The sequence below is a fragment of the Sebastes fasciatus genome, chromosome 9 (assembly GCF_043250625.1).
Source record: "Sebastes fasciatus isolate fSebFas1 chromosome 9, fSebFas1.pri, whole genome shotgun sequence".
Taxonomy (NCBI): Eukaryota; Metazoa; Chordata; class Actinopteri; order Perciformes; family Sebastidae; genus Sebastes; species Sebastes fasciatus.
The window spans coordinates 35,471,077-35,491,076 of NC_133803.1; the positions used below are offsets into that span (position 1 = coordinate 35,471,077).

General features: G+C 43.0%; 2 protein-coding genes across 11 annotated transcripts in view; one reads left to right on the forward strand and one right to left on the reverse strand.

Annotated features, from left to right (window-relative positions):
• wdpcp (WD repeat containing planar cell polarity effector) overlaps window positions 1-20,000 on the reverse strand; it is a 177,348-nt gene that overhangs the window by 105,363 nt on the left and 51,985 nt on the right. For 2 of the 10 annotated variants that reach the window (XM_074647452.1, XM_074647453.1), the window contains exons 1-2: window positions 13,498-15,511; window positions 8,671-8,797 (exon numbers count right to left, since the gene is read on the reverse strand). The exons of 1 other annotated variant lie outside the window; for it this stretch is intronic. The gene's annotated coding sequence lies outside the window, so the exon portion shown is untranslated. Of the gene's footprint in view, window positions 1-8,670; window positions 8,798-13,497; window positions 15,512-20,000 lie in introns of those variants that run through there. 7 more of the 10 variants (XM_074647449.1, XM_074647448.1, XM_074647445.1 and 4 more) reach the window with 5 other exon arrangements.
• The window catches only part of mdh1ab (malate dehydrogenase 1Ab, NAD (soluble)), a 38,150-nt gene that overhangs the window by 7,519 nt on the left and 10,631 nt on the right, over window positions 1-20,000 (forward strand). The window lies entirely within an intron of this gene.

Here is a 20,000-nt window from a genome sequence, read left to right on the forward strand (position 1 = left end):
ATTCATTTCCTAGTTGACGACTAATCGATTAATCGCTGCAGCTCTCCTGGTCCCCCGTGGTTCTCCTCTCATCTGCACAGTCAGTAATCTTCATTAGAGGCTCTGTGTGACAGCACTTGAGAGCTTAACGTTAAAACAACACATCCCATTAAAACATCATCTGGGAGGAGGAAGTGATTCTGACAGATGATGATGATGTGCAACTGTTGGTTTAAAAGCCCACATGTGTTGCTTCTGTAAAATTCACAGCTTGCAGACGGCACTGAAGCTGATCCGACATACGAGGATGTGTTTTAACAGTCATGTAGCCTGAAGCAGAAATTAATAAACATATTCTAGTAATAAAAGTGTCTTAAGGGTCTGAGCCTAAACATCTCTCACATACCTCCTGCCCTGATGTCACACATCTGGCCTGTCAAAGTTAAAGCCGTTAATGCTAATTATTTTTTATGCCACTAATTTCTTTAATGCATTAACGCAGTTTTTAGATGTAGCGGCTCAGTTTTAAGATCCTGGTATCATAGTAAACTAGAGAACCTGATGAATCCATCGGTACCAACCAGATCAGACTAGCTGGTCATGAAGGAGGTTAAATAACGCTCCAAACTTACACTAAATGTTGGAGAGGAAAAACTGTCATGTCCATGTTCAAAGGGGTCCCTTGACCTCTGACCTCCAGATCAGTGGATGTAAATGGGTTCTATGGTACCCACGAGTCTCCCCTTTACAGACATGCCCACTTTATGATCATCACATGCAGTTTGGGGCAAGTCATAGTCAAGTCAGCACACTGACACACTGACAGCTGTTGTTGCCTGTTGGGCTGCAGTTTGCCATGTTATGATTGGATCATATTGTTTTATGCTAAATGCAGTACCTGTGAGGGTTTCTGGATCAATATCTGTCATTGATTTGTGTTGATCATTGATTTATAATAATAAATATATACATACATTTGCATAAAGCAGCATATTTGTCCACTCCCATGTTGATAAGAGTATTATATACTTGACTAATCTCCCTTTAAGGTGCATTTTGAACACTAACTATGGACAATCAAGCGATTAATTGTGATTGAATATGTTAATTGATTAACAGTCCTAATTGAAACGCAGCATGAGCCCGGCCGTGTGACGCTCTCTCTCTCTGTGAGTGTGTGATGACAATCAGAGACAGTGGAGATGAATTAGTGTGTGACCAGTGTGTGACGGGCCCTTCACCTCCCCCCTCCCCCCTACTCTCTCATACATGTACATAGGCTTAACGTCGTCCGGGCGGGCCGATCCCGCCGGCTCACTGTCGGCACGGCAACGAGCCGCTATCCTGGCTAACATCTGCCGCACGACCCGGGGCCACTCAGAATGGGCCTTAATCCCCACACAGCCATGTTGTGGTGGGAAAACATTCTTTCCAAACAGGGACGAGCGGCGGTGGCGGCGGCGTTGCTGGTAACTTGCAGGCAACCGGCCTCTTGGAAGGGACGGGGAATGTTGGTGGTTACCCCCCCCACCTCTTCCCCAATTGTGCCACGGCCCATTATGGCTGTGCAGAGGGGTGTGACCGCCAGCGAGTAGCCGTCAGCGGTCCAGTTGGATGGATTTGGGTTTTTTTAGGTTAATGAAAGGTGGTGCGAGGTGGGCAAGGTGGGCGAGGTGGTGCGAGGTGGTGCGAGGTGGGGTGGCTGGTTGTCAGCCAGCCTCGTTATGCTAAAACAACAGTTGCATTGATATAAAAAATGATGTGAGTTTGCTGCCACATGGACTGGCCGTGGATCCAGAACACTGTTGCTTTCTGGTCATCCTTCAGCGAGCTTTTAAAAAGTGTGTTTGTTGCTGTCAACAGCAGAGAGAACGGAGAGAGAGAGAGCTTCCTGTTCAGGACCAGAACACCAACATGTGGCAGTGTGCTGCCCCCCTGTGGTTCAACACTCTCATTCACACAGAAAGAAGGATTCAAAGTCACAACACTGAAACAAGCTGATCCGTCTCTGATAAAGATGAAGACACATCTCCATCAATCAGTCCATCAACTGCTATGAAATATGTATATTTGTCTTAATATGGCGTTTTGATTCCATCGGGCCATTTCACAGACCATTTCCCTACGCAAACACTCGAGGTTGAGGCTCGCTCAGAGGAGGAAACATACCTCCGAGGACGGCTCGGTGTGTGTGCATAGTATGAGATGTAATTGAATAGTTCTGCATCGGTGCCAGGGAGGAAGTTAGCGAGGTGTGTTTGCAGAGGTCTGTGTTCTCTCTCCCCCCCTACAGCAAGCTGGCTGGAAACAAAGTCCTCCTCAGGTTTCAATCACAGACAATCAGTGAGAGGGGAACTCAGAGAGGTAGTAGTAGGTACACGGAGGCAGACTGGAAACATCCGAACGCCTCCGGGCCTCGTCCTAAAAGTGCCAGAGCTGCAACAATAACAACAGCTCAGATGGATCTGCAGGCTATTTCTGGAATTCATGATGTATGTGGAGGATGTGCTCCTCTGCTTAGTGGAAAACATGACAATGGGGCTCGAATAAAATATCTTTCAATAGACAACGAGAGTTATTAAAACGGTCTGCGTCATATATGTTGAGTGATTAGATGCAACTGTTTTAAATAGAAATGAATAAAGACCTAAGAAGTTGGTTTCCACAGATAGTAGGTCTGCTATGGATTTTTGCTTCCACATAACAGTTTCACAAGAGGTAGCACTCAACTTCTCACCAAAGCTGCGTTATTAATTAATTGTTTGTTGCAGTGAACTAGTGAACTCTGCTACGCTGCCGTCATGTTAAACATCTTAGAAATACCTTCAACAGGGTTAGCACGCATGAACATATACATATGCCTGGAAGGGACCTCACATGTGAAGGCAGACGCATGTGTGTGCCTATGTAAATGATATTGCAGATATATTATATTATATATATATTGTTATATATCTGCACCCACCCACCCCCCTTTTTTATTATTATTAATAACTTATTTGTTTATTTAATTTATTATTATTATCATTATTATCATTATCATTATTATTATTACTTTTTTCTCTTTGTATTATTATTATTACAATTTTATTTTATTCTTTTTTTTCAATTTTATTTCAATTTGGAATGCTGATGTTTTCTCTAGTGTACTTACTGTCTTTGTTTCTAAGCTCAACTACTTAAAAATTGGTTTATAAACTATTGCAATTACGAACTGTAAATTGCATAAACGAAAACAACCTCAAAAAAAGGGGGAAAAAATAAAGTATATATATATATATAAATATATATGAGATATTCAAACAGTTGAATGAATATTCAAATGTCATTTTTTGGCCAGTTTTGCCAGCCATAGTAGTAGTTATGTGCCTACACTTTCTCTCTCTAACAGCCCACTGTCTCTTACATCTTTTTGTTAAACGAAGCAATCACTCTCGGTTTCACATAAATGTGAGAATTTAGTGTGAACTGTAATAATCCCGTTGTTAAAAGGAAAGACTACAAGAGCTGCAGCAACAAGTGTTTCTGGAGTCTTCACTACAAATCCATCAACACCAGTTTCCAAGTGCTAGAAGTGACATCCAAGAATGACTGTGGTCAACTACAGCCGTACACTGACACCTAGTGTACGATCATGGTTACTGCAGACAACAGCAAACCTTATTGATTTATTGATTTACCTTTCTTTTACCAGGTACCTGGCCGAGGTAGAGCCACACTGAATCACAGCAGAGATGCACGGTGCACTGAACAACCACATGTTTCTACCACCACATTCAGAGTTCAACAATGGATATAAAGGTTTCTAATTTTAAGTCTTTTTGTAATTTATTCCATGCCAAAGGTACAGAGTAGGAAAATATTGTTTTCAGCAGATCTGTCCAGACCCGGGGTTCATTACAAAGCAACAACCTGGAGGAGCATATACCTGCTAACTAAGACAGAGAAGGGTGCAGAGGGAAGCTGGAAGTTTATCTAGTATCGCTTTATAAATAAAAAAATACCAATGCTGTTTGTCTGCGAGTGGTAAATGATGTCCAACCCATCAAATTATAAAGAGTGCAATGGTGAGTCAGGGACTTTGAGCTTGTAATGAACCGTAGAGATGCATGGTACACTGAATCAAGCAGGCTGCATGCATTTACAATGTGTCACCGTATCAATCACAGACAGGAAAGTAGCTTCCACAAGTTCTTTCTTGACATTGAAAGTAAAACTAGATCTTCACTTTGAGCCTGCTCACTAGATGAGCAACGTGCACATTAAATAAAAGCTTACTGTCTATCCCAGGGCTCAGCAACCTTTACTGTCTAAAGAGACATTGTGGGCTAAAAAATATAAATAAAAAATCTGTCTGGAGCCGCAAAACATTTAATCATTGTGATAAAAAAGAAGTTAGTAAAACAAAGGAAGTCAGCTCCATGGTATAACCCTCAAACACGCAAATTAAAGCAAGCATCGAGGAAACTGGAAAGGATATGGCGTTCCACCAAACAGGAAGAATCTCATTTAGTCTGGCAAGATAGTCTTAAAACATATAGGAAGGCTCTCTGTGATGCCAGAGCAGCCCATTACTCATCATTAATAGAGAAAAATAAGAACAACCCTAGGTTTCTATTCAGCACTGTAGCCAGGCTGACAGAAAGTCACAGCTCTATTGAGCCATGTATTCCTACAACCCTCAGTAGTAGTGACTTCATGAGTTTCTTTAATGATAAAATCATAACTATTAGAGACAAAATTAATCACCTCCTACCGTCAACTGGTACCAATTTATCCTCAAACTTAGGAACCTTAGAAACAGCTGTACAACCTGATATATATTTAGACTGCTTTTCTCCTATCGATCTCCACAAATTAACCTCACTGATCTCCTCATCTAAATCATCTACCTGTCTCCTAGACCCCATCCCAACTAAACTGCTTAAAGAAGTTTTACCCTTAGTTAGCACCTCTTTACTGGATATGATCAATGTGTCTTTACTAACAGGCTATGTACCACAGTCCTTTAAAGTAGCTGTAATTAAACCTCTTCTTAAAAAGCCCACTCTTGATCCAGAGGTCCTAGCCAACTATAGACCTATATCTAACCTTCCCTTTACCTCCAAAATACTCGAGAAAGTAGTTGCCAGTCAGCTGTGTGACTTTCTACAGAACAATCATTTATTCGAAGATTATCAGTCAGGATTTAGAGTGCACCATAGCACAGAGACAGCACTAGTGAAAATTACAAATGACCTTCTAATGGCATCGGACAAAGGACTTGTCTCTGTACTTGTCTTGCTAGATCTCAGTGCTGCTTTCGACACCATTGACCATGACATCCTATTACAAAGACTGGAACATTTAACTGGCATTAAAGGAACTGCACTAAGTTGGTTTAAGTCCTATTTATCAGATCGATCTCAGTTTGTACATGTCAACGATGAGTCCTCCATGTACGCCAAAGTTAGTCACGGAGTTCCACAGGGTTCTGTACTTGGACCAATTCTATTTACCTTATATATGCTTCCCTTAGGCAATGTTATTAGAAAACACTCCATAAACTTTCATTGTTATGCAGATGATACCCAATTATATCTATCAATCAAGCCAGACGAAACAAACCAGTTAACTAAACTTAAAGCATGCCTTAAGGACATAAAAACCTGGATGACCTGCAATTTCCTGATGTTAAACTCAGACAAAACTGAAGTTATTGTACTAGGCCCTGAGCACCTCCGAAACAAATTATCTAATGATATAGTTACTTTAGATGGCATTGCCCTGGCCTCCAGCACCACCGTAAGGAACCTGGGAGTTGTCTTCGACCAGGATATGTCCTTTAACTCTCACATAAAACAAACCTCACGGACTGCCTTCTTTCATCTACGTAACATTGCGAAGATCAGGCACATCCTGTCTCAAAACTGTTACCTCTAGACTCGATTACTGCAATTCCTTATTATCAGGCTGCTCCAATAAGTCTCTAAAGACTCTCCAGTTGATCCAGAATGCTGCAGCACGTGTACTGACTAGAACTAGAACTAGAGATCATATTACGCCTGTATTAGCTTCTCTGCACTGGCTGCCTGTAAAATCCAGAATAGATTTTAAAGTCGTCCTCCTCACCTACAAAGCGCTAAACGGTCAGGCCCCATCATATCTTAAAGAGCTCATAGTACCCTACTACCCCACTAGAGCACTGCGCTCACAGAATGCAGGGTTACTTGAGGTTCCTAGAGTCTCCAGAAGTAGAATGGGAGCAAGAGCCTTCAGCTATCAAGCTCCTCTTCTCTGGAACCAGCTCCCAGTTTCAGTCCGGGAGGCAGACACCGTCTCTACATTTAAGAGTAGGGTAAAGACTTTCCTCTTTGATAACGCTTATACTTAAGCTGCTATAGGCATAGACTGCCGGGGGACTTCCTATGATGTCCATGTTGTTACTAACTTCATTCCTTCCCGGGAGTCCTTGTGCCTCCTTGTCTCGCAGCTAACCGTGGAGCGGGGTCACACCTGGAGTGAGGTCATACCTGGAGCGGGATCACACCGGGAGCGAGGTTATACCTGGAGCATGGGCACACTTGGAGCAGGGTTTCACCTGGATCTTGGTGGTCTCCGGTATTGTGGCTGCATCTGCTGCCGCGTCGGTGCCTGCTTGACACCAACTGCTACCATCCCTAATTAACTACGTCTGTACGAGGGACTACCAATGCTAACGAGGGATTTCCAACACCTAGTGACAATGTGGCAGCCTGGAGAATAACACTTCTCAATCACTGCCAAAGACATCAAGAGCTCCCAGCAAGCATGCTGATGCTGCAGGAACCAACGCACGGGCATCGATCGCAGGGACGTCCCACACCAACACACATGGACGTACTGAGGAGAGATGCTGGACAGTGCTGGCTTTCCGATAGTTGTATTATCACTCTTTCCATCCACCACTATTGGTTTTGTGTTATCAGTCCTACTTGTATTAGCTATTACAGCTGCTAGACTGCTATTGTGGCTGCTTCTCTATCTCTCTCTCTCTCTCTCTCTCTCTCTATCTCTCTCTCTCTCTCTCTCTCTCTCACTCTATCTATCTCTCCCCCCAGCCGTTCTCGGCAGATGGCCGCCCGCCCTGCGCCCGGTTCTGCTCCAGGTTTCTTCCCAGTAATCGGGGAGTTGTTCCTGGCCACAGTGCGCTTGGTGGATCCTGTTGGGTCTCTAAACTATGGTGTACGGTCATAGACCTGCTCTATATATAAAGCGTCTTGAGATAACTTCTGTTGTGATTTGACGCTATACAAAAATAAATTGATTTGATTTGATTTGATGAAGGTAACACAGTTTATAGTCTAAGTATATAGTATATCAGTCTAATGCAGTGAGGGCCAGAGACAATGTACTACGGAGTATTAGGACCACATTGAGGGAAACAACATCTGAGATTTACACAATAAAGTCATAACTTTACGAGAAAAAAGTCATAGGATAACGAGAATAAAGTCGTAACTTTACGAGAAAAAAAGAAAATAACATGTAAAATTACTACTTTATAATATTATTACTTTATTCTCGTAATCTCAGATTTATTTTTCCTCCTCAATGCGACCCTAATACTCGTACCGTCGTACCATAGACCTACAACAATGATAAATAACAAAAAAACAGTTATTCATTTCCACTAATTATTTCATAACTCCACAGGAAGCCACTGGAGAGGGGCTGCAGAGACGCAGGCTGCTGACCGCTGGTCTATCCATCTACCCAGGTACTTGTACGATTTTACCATCGGACGTCACAACTGCTGCCTTCAAATGAAACTCGTGTTTACAACATGGGAAGTCGTGTACACGGTATACTCGGAGTTCAAGTGGTTAAGTCATGAAGAACACAGCGAAGTTAACGTTACTGTCGGCGTCTAGAAGCCACAGAGGATAACAAGCTAGCATGCCAGCAAGTGGGTAACATAATGCAGTAAATCCAAAGACATAGGAGGAAGATGAGGCCGTTGGGAATATCAACATTTTCATCAGACATATTATAAGATTACAATATATTAACTTATTATGCACCGAAAAATGAACTTCCATGGCCTCCGCCATTTCTGACAACGTCAACAAACACGTCACAACTCGTGAACTCTGAGCTGTCAGAGACTTTCCACTGACGAGGTCGTGAATACGACATGAGGAAAACACGGTGAACACTGTGAACACGGTGAAGACGGTGAACACGGTGAACACGGTGAAGACGGTGAACACGGTGAACACGGTGAACACGGTGAACACGGTGAACACGACCACATCTGAAGACACCAAAAGCTAAATTCCTCAAGCAAGCTTTTGAGAAGACCAGCGTTTCCTGAACATTTCAAAGCATTTTTAAACTCAGCAGAGCAGCTTATAGTGAGTGAAACGCCGTCTGAAGCTCTTGCAGGCGTATAAATAAATAAATGACAGGACCACGTAGGCTCATTTTAAACAGCTAGCGTCTGCGTTACAGTGGAGGGAACAAAAACATAATCTGCTCCATCTGATCTAAAGCTTCATCAACTAATCTAAGACAGGAACACGACACAGATATGCCACAAAGTAAACAGGGCGATGGCACGGGGATGCAGAATATGATGGGAGATAGCGGTGACGATGATGTAAATATATCTGTTTGTGTTTGTGTGTATTTATGTGGGTGTGCTCGTGTGAATGCAACCTGCTATCTTACCGTGTTCACTGCGAGGAGCTATTTGGTCTAGCGGGCCAGATAAAGAGGGCGATACTCGAGGCCGGCGGTGGGTGTGCTGGCTATCTGCCTGCCAGCTGCCAACGTAACGGGGTCAGTCAGGTGCACTCTGCAGGGACAAGTGGAGGAGCAGAATAAGAGGAGATAAAGTGGGAGAGGACAGAGAGGGTGGAGGTGAGGGAGGTGAAATGAGGAGGGAACAAAAGAGGAGGAGGAGATGGAGAGAGAGGGGTCAGCAGAGGAGACAGAGACGTGCCGCCGTTCACGCTGTCGTGAACTTATCAAGATTTTTCACAGCTCGAAGCGCGACAGTCTCCTCTGTACGTACGTGTGCACATTGCTGAGCTCCATGTGTATAATAAGTGTATGCATGTGTGTAGAATCTGTGAACTTTTCCCAGTCGACTCGCTTCTGTGGGGCTCCAGGTCTGGGCCTGGTGGGTGGGTGGGACAAAACACCCACAATGCCGATTGTTTTCACAGCACACACACACAGAGGATCAGGCCGGCGTGGCAAACTGGCACCAGATATTATCCCGTGTGCCGCCGCCGCCGCTGTTTTTGGTTTCATTCTGATTTCCTTTTTTAACGAAGACAAAGTAACGCCTAATCCCCTCACGTCAACCTGACTGTGGAGGCTGTGCCAGACAAGAAAATAAACATCAGAGTCCAACTTGTCAAATAAAAGTTATCCAGCAACAACAGACTTTTTCAGATGTGCGCTGATGTAAAGTCACAACTGACTTTTTATACGGATATTTTTTCAGACTTTCTTTTCAGAATTTTTTCAGATCTTTTTTTTCAAACTTTTTTTGTCCGACATTTTTCAGATCTTTTTTTTCAGACCTTTTTTTTCGAACATTTTTCAGATTTTTTTTTTTCAGATCTTTTTTTTCAGCCTTTTTTCAGATCTTTTTTTCTGACATTTTTTCAGATCTTTTTTTTCGGACATTTTTCAGACCTTTTTTTTCAGATCTTTTTTTTCTGACATTTTTTTCAGACTTTTTTTTCTGACATTTTTTCAGATTCTTTTTTTCAGATTTTTTTTTCTGACTTTTTTTTCTGACATTTTTCAGATCTTTTTTTTCAATTCTTTTTTTCAGACTTTTTTCAGATTTTTTTTTTGGACATTTTTCAGATCTTTTTTTCAGGTCTTTTTTTCAGATCTTTTTTTCAGACTTTTTTTTCAGACTTTTTTTTCAGATCTTTTTTTTCAGACTTTTTTTCCGGACATTTTTTCAGATTTTTCAGACCTTTTTTTCAGATATTTTTTTTCTGACATTTTTTCAGATTCTTTTTTTTGGACATTTTTCAGATATTTTTTTCAGACTTTTTTTTCTGACATTTTTCAGATATTTTTTTCGGACATTTTTTTCAGATATTCTTTTCAGACTTTTTTTCAGATTCTTTTTTTCAGACTTTTTTTTCAGATATTTTTTTTCAGTTCTTTTTTTCAGATCTTTTTTTTTCAGATATTTTTTTTCGGACATTTTTCAGATTTATTTTTTTCAGATCTTTTTTTTCAGACTTTTTTTCCGGACATTTTTTCAGATTTTTCAGATCTTTTTTTCAGACCTTTTTTTCAGATATTTTTTCAGATTCTTTTTTTTGGACATTTTTCAGATCTTTTTTTCAGACTTTTTTTTCTGACATTTTTCAGATATTTTTTTCGGACATTTTTTTCAGATATTTTTTTTCTGACATTTTTTCAGATTCTTTTTTTTGGACATTTTTCAGATATTTTTTTCAGACCTTTTTTTTCGGACATTTTTTCAGATATTTTTTTCAGACCTTTTTTTTCAGATATTTTTTTTTCAGATATTTTTTTTCGGACATTTTTCAGATTTTTTTTTCGGACATTTTTTCAGATTTTTTTTTTTGGACATTTTTCAGATTTTTTTTTCCAGTTCTTTTTTTCAGGTCTTTTTTTCAGATCTTTTTTTCAGACTTTTTTTTCAGACTTTTTTTCAGATTCTTTTTTTCAGATTTTTTTTTCAGACTTTTTTTTCAGATATTTTTTTTCAGACTTTTTGTTTTGGACAAAATGGCACAAGTGGGGTTTTGATGGATATGCAGTAGGGCTGCCCCCTCGTAGTCCATTAGTCAACTAATTGATTAGTTGATTTAATCGACAGATCGGTAAAACTGAGTTTCTCCACAAAAAAATCACACAAAAGCACCACAACAACCAGGAGCACAAACTCTGTAATCATGAAACCGAGGAACTGCCCTGAATTTATCTTAGTAACAAATTGATTTACTGACGACTTGGAGAACTTCACTACCATGTAAAAACACTCCAACATTAGTAAAATAACACCAGTACAGTGGGTTCTGCATATATAAATATCTATCTAGATGTCTGTCTTGTCATGTCATGGCAGCTATAGAGTGAAGTACTGAGAGTGACCAATCAGAATAAAATGTAATCAAATGGCTTTAACAAAAGATTAACCTCACAGTCAGAGTGTTCTTTTAATCTTCCCTCACTCCTACATGTTTCTATTCCTGATTATCTCACTTCTGACAGGTGGCATTGAAAAACTTCTACTCCTCTAGACCTTTTGAGGGTTTCCCACATTTAGTTTGCAAGTTAATGCCAGCATTTAAATCTAAAACTTTTCCACAACTTTAAACTTGACATTAGAATTTCATGGCACAGTAACCAACGCTTTGTCACGTGTCTGTCGGCGTTACCGCCGCACAAGGCACCCTACAGTGGCGGTAGGAGACGTACTGGACTTTCCATTAATGTAAACCCATCCGCAGCAACAGTAAACACTCAGAAAAAGTGCTGTGGTGATGTAGTTTAAAGAGCAAAAGAGACGCACAGGGTGTGCAGGAGAGGAGGTGGATGGGCCCGACAAACACCAGGCTTTCATCCAGGAGACCGCTGTTCATGTCCCATGCATTACATTTCACTTTCACGTTTGTTCCTGTCACATTTTCCTTGTAAAAAAGTAGCTATTTTAAGTCCAACCATGTGTTTTTTCCCTAAATCAAAGTGTTTTTGTTTAATTCATCACAAGCACTTGTTTACTGCGACTGAAAAGTGACGCCGAGGGGTCTGACAAAGCATCATGATGAGTTGGGACATGTTGGGATTACAAAAAGCAATAAATACATAAAATTAATATTTGTTTACAATAGCACTCCTTGTGTTGTCCAAACTATTCCTGTAGATTCTCTTCTCTTATATTGATTATCATTTTGGCCATAATCGTGCAGCCCTATGAAGAAACCTCAGGAAGATCCTTCTCCCTGGATGGACAGACATGTAATAGATGTCATATGTACAGAATAGACCAATATAATACAACTACAGTCCCTAGTAGTCAATCAGGATGACAAAATTACAGAAAGATTGTACACATATATGAAGAATATGGATCCAGGAGGATGTCAATGCAGCAGAACATGAAGCTCAACCACCAGGACCACAGTCTGACACCAGCCAGGTGTAAAACCATCTCTCTGCTGTTTGTTCGGGTCATGTAATGAGTCTGTAATGAGGCCATGAAATATTGATGAGCACGCTCAACTAACACCGGACCTCTAACGGGATCCTCTCAACTCTAAACAAGATCGTAGCAAGAAACACTTTACGTCTTTTACTGACAGAGGAGGAGGATTCTGATATTTCATCTATATTTTATTAATCTACTGTATCAGAATCAGAATCAGGTTTATTTCCCCAAGTATATACATACATGGAATTTGATTCAATGTATTTACACAGAATAGAAATAACAGAATAAATGAATAAATAAAAAAATTAAATAAAATGTCTACAAGTAGTGTTCTGGAACTTGTAAACAATACAAATAGTTCAAAGAAATAAATACCGGATTGATATACATGGACTGGATGATTATGTACAACATGTACATGTGGAGATGTCTATATACTGTATGTACAAGGAGTAGGATTTATATTTACGCTGACAGGTATGTACATATTACAATATGCACATAAAGTGACAGATGATATGTTCATATTACAAAAACAATGTGCATTTAAAGAATGTAAATTATAATCTAAAAATGTGCCAAAAAGTGCATTACAGACTGTAAATTATAATCTAAAATGTGCATTAAAGACTGTAAATTATAATCTAAAATGCGCATTAAAGACTGTAAATTATAATCTAAAATGCGCATTAAAGACTGTAAATTATAATCTAAAATGCGCATTAAAGACAGTAAATTATAATCTAAAAATGCGCATTAAAGACTGTAAATTATAATCTAAAATGTGCATTAAAGACTACATTATAATCTAAAAATGTGCATTAAAGAATGTAAATTATAATCAAAAAATACGCAAATGTGTATATATGATAAACATTAAAGTTCATTAGTTCATAAATGTTCCTACTTCTTTTGTTGACATGTTGAGAATTTGCTGTGTGTGTTTATTGTTCACTTTATTGGCTAGTCTTGTTTTGTTTTCTTATTATTTGTGACATCTATCTATCTCTCCTTCTATTTGTCTATCTCTCTATCCTTCTATCCATCCATCCATCCATCCATCCCTCCCTCCCTCTCTCTCTATCTATCCATCCATCCCTCTATCTATCTCTCTATCCTGCTCTGAATCTCTGAAACAGATCTAGTGAAGCATTAATTACATGGGTCCAGTGATGGAACAATGAAGAGTTCCTGGAGATCTTCCAGTTAAGTTAGTAAGTCTATTAGAAAAAGACTGAATTAACAACACTGACGTTAACATTGTCACACAGAGACACACAGAGAGGAGAGGAAGAGTTTAGACAGGTTAGTTAACGTTAATAGTAGTATCATTAACTTACCTTGATGATTTCAGTGATGTAGACTGTATATAATACAGGTTGCTCTCTCTGTCTCTCTGGCTCTGTCTCTGTCTCTGTCTCTGTGTCTCTCTGTCTCTGTCTCTGTCTCTGTCTCTCTGTCTCTCTGTCTCTCTGTCTCTCTGTCTCTCTGTCTCTGTCTCTCTGTCTCTGTCTCTCTGTCTCTGTCTCTCTGTCTCTGTCTCTCTGTCTCTGTCTCTGTCTCTGTCTCTCTGGCTCTGTCTCTGTCTCTGTCTCTCTGGCTCTGTCTCTGTCTCTGTCTCTGTGTCTCTCTGTCTCTGTCTCTGTCTCTCTGTCTCTCTGTCTCTGTCTCTCTGTCTCTGTCTCTGTCTCTGTCTCTCTGTCTCTCTGTCTCTCTGTCTCTGTCTCTCTGGCTCTGTCTCTGTCTCTGTCTCTGTGTCTCTCTGTCTCTGTCTCTGTCTCTCTGTCTCTCTGTCTCTCTGTCTCTGTCTCTCTGTCTCTGTCTCTCTGTCTCTGTCTCTGTGTCTCTCTGTCTCTGTCTCTGTCTCTCTGTCTCTCTGTCTCTCTGTCTCTGTCTCTGTCTCTCTGTCTCTCTGTCTCTCTGTCTCTGTCTCTCTGTCTCTCTGTCTCTGTCTCTCTGTCTCTCTGTCTCTCTGTCTCTGTGTCTCTCTGTCTCTCTGTCTCTGTCTCTGTCTCTCTGTCTCTCTGTCTCTCTGTCTCTGTCTCTCTGTCTCTCTGTCTCTGTCTCTCTGTCTCTCTGTCTCTCTGTCTCTGTGTCTCTCTGTCTCTGTCTCTCTGTCTCTCTGTCTCTCTGTCTCTGTCTCTCTGTCTCTCTGTCTCTCTGTCTCTGTCTCTCTGTCTCTCTGTCTCTGTCTCTCTGTCTCTGTGTCTCTCTGTCTCTGTCTCTCTGTCTCTCTGTCTCTGTCTCTCTGTCTCTCTGTCTCTGTCTCTGTCTCTGTGTCTCTCTGTCTCTGTCTCTCTGTCTCTCTGTCTCTGTCTCTGTCTCTGTGTCTCTCTGTCTCTGTCTCTCTGTCTCTCTGTCTCTGTGTCTCTCTGTCTCTGTCTCTGTCTCTGTCTCTGTGTCTCTCTGTCTCTGTCTCTCTGTCTCTCTGTCTCTCTGTCTCTCTGTCTCTGTCTCTGTCTCTTTGTCTCTCTGTCTCTCTGTCTCTCTGTCTCTGTCTCTCTGTCTCTCTGTCTGCTCAGCTTCAGTGTTTTTAACCTGTAACTACATTAACTTTAGTTAAACTCACTTTTCACTACTAACATTTAAAGTTAGACATCTCTGTTAGATTCAAAGACACGTGAACACAACTATCACCTAAACTACAACCTGCTGCTCACTGACCACCTAAACTACAACCTGCTGCTCACTGACCACCTAAACTACAACCTGCTGCTCACTGACCACCTAAACTACAACCTGCTGCACACTGACCACCTAAACTACAACCTGCTGCACACTGACCACCTAAACTACAACCTGCTGCTCACTGACCACCTAAACTACAACCTGCTGCTCACTGACCACCTAAACTACAACCTGCTGCTCACTGACCACCTAAACTACAACCTGCTGCACACTGACCACCTAAACTACAACCTGCTGCTCACTGACCACCTAAACTACAACCTGCTGCTCACTGACCACCTAAACTACAACCTGCTGCACACTGACCACCTAAACTACAACCTGCTGCTCACTGACCACGGTCCGTTTAGTCTGAGTAACTCTGTTAACCATCATCCTGCTGCTCCTCTGAGAGGCTGAGCTAACTGCTAACTAGCCTGGTGCTAGCCGTCGCTCCGCTGCTGGTCGCCTAGCAACGGAGAGCGGTACTTCAGAGGGCTATGCTAACAGGCTAACCAGCTAGCCATCTGGTTAGCTTCCTGTAGCAGCCTGTAAAGCAGCCAGCCAGCTCTATAAACAGCCTGTCGACGTCTCTATAAACAGCCTGTAGGTGACGGTACTATTATCCATAGAGACGCTTTCTTTTACCATTACTAACTTGTTGTTTTGATAAAGAACTACAATAATAAATCAAGAACTACAATTACCCGGATGTTCAATCTGCCGTCAAACGGTCACAAGTGTCGTGATCCACTGAGAGGACTAGATAGGAGAGAGAGAGACTGGCTGCCTATAGAAGACAGGTTGTGTCAGCTCTGTCCACAGAGACAGGTAGAGAGAGAGAGAGACAGCTCTGTCCACAGAGACAGGTAGAGAGAGAGAGAGACAGCTCTGTCCACAGAGACAGGTAGAGAGACAGAGAGACAGCTCTGTCCACAGAGACAGGTAGAGAGAGAGAGAGACAGCTCTGTCCACAGAGACAGGTAGAGAGACAGAGAGACAGCTCTGTCCACAGAGACAGGTAGAGAGAGAGAGAGACAGCTCTGTCCACAGAGACAGGTAGAGAGACAGAGAGACAGCTCTGTCCACAGAGACAGGTAGAGAGACAGAGAGACAGCTCTGTCCACAGAGACAGGTAGAGAGAGAGAGAGACAGCTCTGTCCACAGAGACAGGTAGAGAGACAGAGAGACAGCTCTGTCCACAGAGACAGGTAGAGAGAGAGAGAGAGACAGCTCTGTCCATAGAGACAGGTAGAGAGACAGAGAGAGACAGCTCTGTCCACAGAGACAGGTAGAGAGAGAGAGAGACAGCTCTGTCCATAGAGACAGGTAGAGAGAGAGAGAGAGACAGCTCTGTCCACAGAGACAGGTAGAGAGAGAGAGAGACAGCTCTGTCCACAGAGACAGGTAGAGAGAGAGAGAGACAGCTCTGTCCACAGAGACAGGTAGAGAGAGAGAGAGAGACAGCTCTGTCCACAGAGACAGGTAGAGAGAGAGAGAGACAGCTCTGTCCATAGAGACAGGTAGAGAGAGAGAGAGAGACAGCTCTGTCCACAGAGACAGGTAGAGAGAGAGAGAGACAGCTCTGTCCATAGAGACAGGTAGAGAGAGAGAGAGACAGCTCTGTCCACAGAGACAGGTAGAGAGAGAGAGAGACAGCTCTGTCCACAGAGACAGGTAGAGAGACAGAGAGACAGCTCTGTCCACAGAGACAGGTAGAGAGAGAGAGAGACAGCTCTGTCCACAGAGACAGGTAGAGAGACAGAGAGACAGCTCTGTCCACAGAGACAGGTAGAGAGAGAGAGAGACAGCTCTGTCCACAGAGACAGGTAGAGAGACAGAGAGACAGCTCTGTCCACAGAGACAGGTAGAGAGACAGAGAGACAGCTCTGTCCACAGAGACAGGTAGAGAGAGAGACAGCTCTGTCCACAGAGACAGGTAGAGAGAGAGAGAGACAGCTCTGTCCACAGAGACAGGTAGAGAGAGAGAGAGACAGCTCTGTCCACAGAGACAGGTAGAGAGAGAGAGAGACAGCTCTGTCCACAGAGACAGGTAGAGAGACAGAGAGACAGCTCTGTCCACAGAGACAGGTAGAGAGAGAGAGAGACAGCTCTGTCCACAGAGACAGGTAGAGAGAGAGAGAGACAGCTCTGTCCACAGAGACAGGTAGAGAGAGAGAGAGACAGCTCTGTCCACAGAGACAGGTAGAGAGAGAGAGAGACAGCTCTGTCCACAGAGACAGGTAGAGAGAGAGAGAGACAGCTCTGTCCACAGAGACAGGTAGAGAGACAGAGAGACAGCTCTGTCCACAGAGACAGGTAGAGAGAGAGAGAGACAGCTCTGTCCACAGAGACAGGTAGAGAGAGAGACAGCTCTGTCCACAGAGACAGAGAGAGAGAGAGACAGCTCTGTCCACAGAGACAGGTAGAGAGACAGAGAGACAGCTCTGTCCACAGAGACAGGTAGAGAGAGAGACAGCTCTGTCCACAGAGACAGGTAGAGAGAGAGAGAGACAGCTCTGTCCACAGAGACAGGTAGAGAGAGAGAGAGACAGCTCTGTCCACAGAGACAGGTAGAGAGAGAGAGAGACAGCTCTGTCCACAGAGACAGGTAGAGAGACAGAGAGACAGCTCTGTCCACAGAGACAGGTAGAGAGAGAGAGAGACAGCTCTGTCCACAGAGACAGGTAGAGAGAGAGAGAGACAGCTCTGTCCACAGAGACAGGTAGAGAGAGAGAGAGACAGCTCTGTCCACAGAGACAGGTAGAGAGAGAGAGAGACAGCTCTGTCCACAGAGACAGGTAGAGAGAGAGAGAGACAGCTCTGTCCACAGAGACAGGTAGAGAGACAGAGAGACAGCTCTGTCCACAGAGACAGGTAGAGAGAGAGAGAGACAGCTCTGTCCACAGAGACAGGTAGAGAGAGAGACAGCTCTGTCCACAGAGACAGAGAGAGAGAGAGACAGCTCTGTCCACAGAGACAGGTAGAGAGAGAGAGAGAGAGAGAGACAGCTCTGTACACAGAGACAGGTAGAGAGAGAGAGAGACAGCTCTGTCCACAGAGACAGGTAGAGAGAGAGAGACAGCTCTGTCCACAGAGACAGAGACAGAGAGACAGCTCTGTCCACAGAGACAGGTGGAGACGGGTAGAGAGAGACAGCTCTGTCCACAGAGACAGGTGGAGACGGGTAGAGAGAGACAGCTCTGTCCACAGAGACAGGTAGAGAGAGAGAGAGACAGCTCTGTCCACAGAGACAGGTAGAGAGAGAGAGAGACAGCTCTGTCCACAGAGACAGGTAGAGAGAGAGAGAGACAGCTCTGTCCACAGAGACAGGTAGAGAGAGAGAGAGACAGCTCTGTCCACAGAGACAGGTAGAGAGACAGAGAGACAGCTCTGTCCACAGAGACAGGTAGAGAGAGAGAGAGACAGCTCTGTCCACAGAGACAGGTAGAGAGAGAGACAGCTCTGTCCACAGAGACAGAGAGAGAGAGAGACAGCTCTGTCCACAGAGACAGGTAGAGAGAGAGAGAGAGAGAGAGACAGCTCTGTCCACAGAGACAGGTAGAGAGAGAGAGACAGCTCTGTCCACAGAGACAGAGACAGAGAGACAGCTCTGTCCACAGAGACAGGTGGAGACGGGTAGAGAGAGACAGCTCTGTCCACAGAGACAGGTGGAGACAGGTAGAGACAGAGAGACATTTCCTGCTACAATGTAGCAAGAAATTAGGAAACAATTCTTTACAAAAATGAGCTGCAGGATGTCAGTGATGTCACAGCCTGAGAGACGACAACAACAACAACAACAACACAACAGAACAGCTGGAACTCACTCTGTCTTTTACTCCTCTACTTCATGTTTTTTTTTTTATACGTATATACATTTGATATTTGATATTGCAATATATTGTTATTAATTGTTTATTATTTGTTTGTTTTATTGACACAACAAATATTAATTACTTCTTTATTGTTTTCTTCCATTTACATGCATGTTCTTTTTAAATATCTATATCTTGTAATTTTCTATATTTCATATTTTCAATATGTTTTTGTTTTATTTTGTTCTTTTTTATTATTATTATTATTGAATTGACGCTTTGGCAATATTGTTCACCTGACAGTCATGATCAATAAAGCATGTTGAATTGAATTGAAAATTGACAGAGAGACAGAGAGAGAGAGATAGAGAGAGAAGGAGGGAGGGAGGAGGAGAGAGAGACAGAGAGAGAGAGATAGAGAGAGAGAGAGAGAGAAGGAGGGAGGGAGGAGGAGAGAGAGAGAGAGAGGTAGAGAGAGAGAGAGAGAGAGAGAGGTAGAGAGAGTGAGAGAAGGAGGGAGGGAGGAGGAGAGAGAGAGAGAGAGGTAGAGAGAGAGAGAGAGTGAGAGAAGGAGGGAGGGAGGAGGAGAGAGAGAGAGAGAGGTAGAGAGAGAGAGAGAGAGAGAGAGGTAGAGAGAGTGAGAGAAGGAGGGAGGGAGGAGGAGAGAGAGAGAGAGAGGTAGAGAGAGAGAGAGAGAGAGGGGTAGAGAGAGTGAGAGAAGGAGGGAGGGAGGAGGAGAGAGAGAGAGAGAGGTAGAGAGATAGAGAGAGAGAGAGAGAGGTAGAGAGAGTGAGAGAAGGAGGGAGGGAGGAGGAGAGAGAGAGAGAGAGGTAGAGAGATAGAGAGAGAGAGAGAGAGAGAGAGGTAGAGAGAGTGAGAGACTTTTTGACTTTTGATGTTCTTTAATTAAACCCCGCGGTTGAAAGCAACCTAGGGGGGAAAAAGATTGAAAAAATACACGCCCAACTCATTCACCCGTCCACACACCTTCACTCACACATCCACTCACCCAGAACCTCCCACCATCCCAACCCACTAGAATCACCCCAAAACCACAGAACCGTTCTGTTCGCCATTACACAGAACCCCAGTCCACCTAACAAACATAGAACATTACACAATTCAATACACAAAACCGTAGCAACCAGTTTCCCAGCGTGTGAACCAGCAGCTCATACCAGTTCACATACATATAGTCAATCCCCCCCGCCCCCAACAGTACACACTGCCCCTTCCACCCCCCACACACTCTGAAACCCCACCATGTCATTGACCAGCATGTAGTATGCATATTCTGCTCTAAGGCGCGCAGAGACCAGCCCCCTGAACAACATCACTGGGTCAACAGGCCCGCTCCC